General features: G+C 37.6%; 2 non-coding genes and 1 pseudogene across 2 annotated transcripts; all 3 read right to left on the minus strand.

Moving 5' to 3' along the window:
• Positions 1-260: 260 nt before the first annotated feature.
• Positions 261-377, minus strand: LOC148941173 (U5 spliceosomal RNA; annotated as a pseudogene).
• Positions 378-989: 612 nt separating this feature from the next.
• LOC148941174 (U1 spliceosomal RNA) lies at positions 990-1,153 on the minus strand. The gene has a single exon (XR_016143321.1). It is a non-coding gene; the product is annotated as a U1 spliceosomal RNA (small nuclear RNA).
• A 703-nt stretch (positions 1,154-1,856) lies between these two features.
• Positions 1,857-2,047, minus strand: LOC148941175 (U2 spliceosomal RNA). Its single transcript, XR_016143320.1, has one exon. It is a non-coding gene; the product is annotated as a U2 spliceosomal RNA (small nuclear RNA).
• Between the last annotated feature and the right edge of the window lie 2,860 nt (positions 2,048-4,907).

The raw sequence follows: 4,907 nt of genomic DNA on the forward strand, positions 1-4,907 counted from the left end.
ATTACGGTCTCATTTTGTTATCTGCCCATAATTTCACAGTTGTTTTTTCAGTTTTAAAAAGATTGAAGTTTTGTTCATAAATAACTTGAATTATACTCCATTTTCTAGTGTTTCTTTTATGACTAATAATTAATAATTTTTCCTAAAATAGTGTTCCCATTTACCTATCTACTCATTTGACTTTTACCAGACGCCAAGGGTAAATAATCAGTTTTGTCAGATAAGTAATCTAGGAATATTAAAGGATGCACCAAGGCTATAGACTACCTTGTTTTGTGGCATTCAAAAATTTGTCTAGACTCATAAGGTGCCCCTCCCCATGGTAATCTTTAGTAAAAGGCGAAAGATTAACTCGATATGAGGAGAGGCCAGAGCTGTGAAAATAGCTAGAGATGACTTGAGTATATAAAAATAAATATACAAAAACTACATCCACAGAAAATAACATAAATATTCAGTAATCAGGCTCAAAAATAATTGTAATGTAACTGAGTGGTCGATCAATGGCTGTCGCCAAAGTCCCCCCCTGTTTAAATAGTCAATTAAATGTTACGGTAGTGAAGGAATTTTTAGTTTGATATTTTGCCAACGAGCTTGACTTGAAGAAATGTGGGGGACTGAAAGTGTTTTACTTCTTCAAGACTAGCCTTTATGACTTAATCTAAATTTCAGAAATTTGATTCGATCACTCTTTCAGTTCAATAATACGCGACTTTTTCTAACAGAGTGTTTTCAAAAACAAAATTCATTCAAAATATATAGTGCACACGCCCAATCGACTCGGCTGCTTGGGATTTTAGGCTAGGTTGTCCCCTACCGTGTTGCTGAAGCCAGTATCTAAAGGGGTTCGTATTATAATGAGGCCCAAGGATCAATCTCGAAGATCACTTTGTAGCCTTAACAACAACAAATTTTGTGCTTTTCCTTACAACTGATAAATACGTCACATACAAAAGAGGCCCAAAGGAGAGAACTATACAGAGTGTGGACAGGGGTCCACGCGAACGCAATCTCCCACTACCAAAATTTACGCTGTTGAGTTATCCCCATTTGGGGTAATCACAGGGGTAAGCCAATCCGAAGTGCAACTAAAAGGCCTCACTCGTGGAGCGCCTCCTTCATGATCAAGGCAGCTCCCCAGGCAGGTAAGTATGTTTCAATAGATATCTAACATTTTACTAATATTTTTCGAGATAAATTCCGTTGCTTTGAATGCCACTCAGAAGCTCAAATTTATTAGACGGATGGTTTACAAGGCTTATTCACATTAATGAATCAGTTATATGAAGTGTTTTTGAAAATGTAAATGCCCCATTTCAATATCATATGAAAATACCTGAATCAATCGATTTCACATCTAACTATTTGAGAAAAGAAAATCAGTGGATTCTCACTCTGTTATCAATATGACTGAAAAGTCGAAACTTTTATTTCTGAGAACCCAGTGGCCGTTCTTCTCGTTAACAACAAAAGGGGGCTTTAGTCATTACTACTACTACTAACAACTCACCACAGAACCAAGCCCTCTGAGGCAAAAAACAATCACTTCAGTAATTCTGTTCGAATCTTGGTTCAATTTAAATTTCAGCATTTAATAATTGCATACTATTATGGAAAAAGTTGCATGGGGACTTCAATACAAGGTTGGAATTTTTATTTAATTACGGCGAGAGGTCATTGGATTTTTCACAATTTAATTTTGTTTATTATTAACAGTTTGTCGGATCAAAAAAAAAATATTCATATTTATTCAATATATTCAACGGCGATAAAAATACAGATCAAATTTCAACTCCATCAACGGAGGCGCGCTCGACGTCAAATTTTTAGGTTCGTAAATTAGGGGTAACTGTCCATTGTGGTACGCCAAAACCGGGTAACCTATAATACCGGGCTCGCACGTAAAGGGGGCAGAGCAAACCCCGACATCTCTCCGGTTTCCAAAAATCAGTTCAATATTCTGGGCCCCATATAGGATCCGTAACAGATTTAAGCTGATAAGAACAGATACTACAATTTGATTTTAGCCATAGATTTAAGAAGCGATAATCAAAAAAGGATTATCAAAGACTATATAAGAATACGAGTAAGAAACTTTATCACAAATTTAATTTCGGTTGCAAGGCTCTAATAACATTCAATGAACTTATCACTTTCTCTTTAGATTTTTATAAACAATATAAAACATTTCCCATAATATCAAATTTTATCTCAAAATTTTAGTGGTAAACTGAAAATTTTACAATCAAGACTTGAACAAAATTGTAATTCAAAAAGACAAAATCATACAAATATTTAGGCTACTAAAAAAACAAAACTGACCTGTTTATCTGGATCCTTGAATTATGCAGGCTTATTTTAGGTTTGACATGATATTTTGCAGAAACTAAATTTCAGTTGAGGGGGGGGATAAACGGAGGTCTGAAAGGGGGTCAAGCTTTAGTCTGGAGAGGGCAGCCCCCCTGCCCCATAGCAAATTGTGCCCCTGGAGCGGTTCCTTCCTGATCAAGGCAGCTCAAAAGCCAAATAAGTATGATTTGATAAATTCAAATGTTGTGAAACATTTTCACATTAACAAATCAAGGTTCTAGATTTTTTTTTAGATAGTAAAAACATGCTTTCTGTCTGATAAAAACGTCCTAATCGCCTGAGAGCACATTTAGCTTGTCGAAAATAAATCATAGTAAATTCATATGAGTTTTTTTCCCTATAGAGGCAATTGTTGTAAAAAAAAAAACACTGTACTTATCGAGCTTGGACTGCTATCTTGCTGTAAAAAAATACTGCTTTTATCAACATCTTTCAATGGGGCTGAAAGATGGCAGTCAATTGATACCTTTGGGGAGCTGCTGTGTGACATGTGGCCTAAACAGTGAGTCACCAAACCAAGGGATAAGAAAAACGAATGAAAAGGTAGGCAATTTCTAAGCTAGAAACTGGAAACAAAACGAAAAGGTGGGAGATTCCTTGCATGTCATATGTGTATAAAATATATACCGTTTAGAATTACTGTAGTTGAAATTCACGAAATGTGCAAGAATTTGGATCAGTAGCAAGATAAACTTCCTCCTGTTGTAAAAATACAACATCGGACGATCGTGGCTCAAAATTGTGAAACGAATAACTAATTTTTGTATTCTTTTTAGATTGCGGAATCTTACGACAGACTAAGAAAATGAGCTCAAAATCACCGAATTGACGCAGAAGAGGCGGCCAAGTATATTTTTGACATTCAAGAAGACATGTTGTCTGACTTGTCCGACGATGATGATAACGATGATCCAGACTTCCTGTCTCCAGAAAATCTTATCGATGATCCTGATGCAGACTTGTTGCCTCTACTGGACAATCTCCACTTCTTCTTGGAACAGGATGACGTGGAGGCTAGCACTGAACCCAGTGACGAAGACTCGGGGGAAACTCCACCCTCCAGTCAGCAACAGCAACTGGTAACAGCAAGTACTGGAAAATCAAAGAAGAAATCGAAAGTCCAAGAAAAATGTAGGTGGCTGTCAGAGAGCCAGATCTTGGAGTAGGAGGCAACATAGTTTTACGTCTGATGAGTACCTTGCCAGAGAAAATGAACTACAAGATTTACTTTGACAACTGGTTTTCGAGCTTGAAACTAATGAGTTTGCTCAAAATTAAAGGATTCCCTTGTATTGGTACGTTGAACAAAGCCCAACTGAAGGGCTGCCCGCTCCTCACAGATGGTGAAATGAAGAAACGAGAGAGAGGAACGTCAGATCACAGGACTGACATTCATTCGGGCGTTATTGCAGTGAAATGGTTAGATAACAACACGGTTTGCTTGGCTTCAACGTATGCAGGAATAACACCACAGGATACTTGCAGACGCTGGAACGTTAAGGATAAATCCAGGGTTGACATTTCAAGGCCAGCCATTGTTTATGAGTACAACCGTCATATGGGTGGCGTAGATTTAGCAGACATGCTGGTGGAGATGTGTCAAACTCATCTTCGGACACGAAAATGGTATATGAGAATCTTCTGGTGGCTTATTGACACAGCAGTCTGCAATAGCTGGCTTCTTTTCAGGTCAGACATCAAAGCGCTGACTTCAGGGACAGACGAACCGATGATCTTGAGAGCCTTCAGGTCTGAAGTTGTTGCAGGGTTGTATGCCTCGGCGCGTGTGATGCCCCAACGTAAACGTGCTAGACCATCTGCAGATGTTGAAGCAAGTCCCAGCCCCATTCGAAGTCGCAATTGAATCCGACCGGCAATATCTGCTCAAGCCGATGGACTTGATCACTGGCCAAAAAAGACTGAAAAGCAGAGCCGCTACAAAGAGTGCAAATCGGGATATACCCCTTTTGAATGCGAAAAATGTGACCTTCCACTGTGCCTTACTGCCTAAAACAACTGTTTTAAAGCCTTCCGCAACAAGTGAAAATGCCCTATTTTTATATAATTGAGAGGCTAATGTCGTATTTTTACAACATGGTCTAAAATTGACAATTTTGAATAAATCATGCAAAAAATTTTTTTTTGTCAATAGTCTGACCTAGAGATTACATGGGAAGCGTTGGAGATTTTTCCTGGCATTCGTTCCTATAGTGGCCCGTCAAGGGTTAACAAGATTTGAAACTAATAATGAATAAAATTACTATTTACCAGGAATTGTGGATAATTTCCAAAAAACGTGAAATGCAAAATATATTCTTTTTTTTAATGTCTAGTTAGGCTATATAAAAAATTAACATAGATTAGAAAACCATAAATTAGATAAAAAAGTCCCTTTTTTAAATAAAATAAACAGAACATATATATAAACGCCCCGGGTAAAAGTTTCCATCGACTGAAGGACCCCCCCCCCCACAACCTATGAATAAACAATTTGAAAATGGGTTGTTTTTATATATCCCTAGGTCACCTTTACAATG

This window comes from Artemia sp. Qi Xiang Cuo, chromosome 18 (assembly GCF_049724085.1).
Source record: "Artemia sp. Qi Xiang Cuo chromosome 18, ASM4972408v1, whole genome shotgun sequence".
Lineage (NCBI taxonomy): Eukaryota > Metazoa > Arthropoda > Branchiopoda > Anostraca > Artemiidae > Artemia > Artemia sp. Qi Xiang Cuo.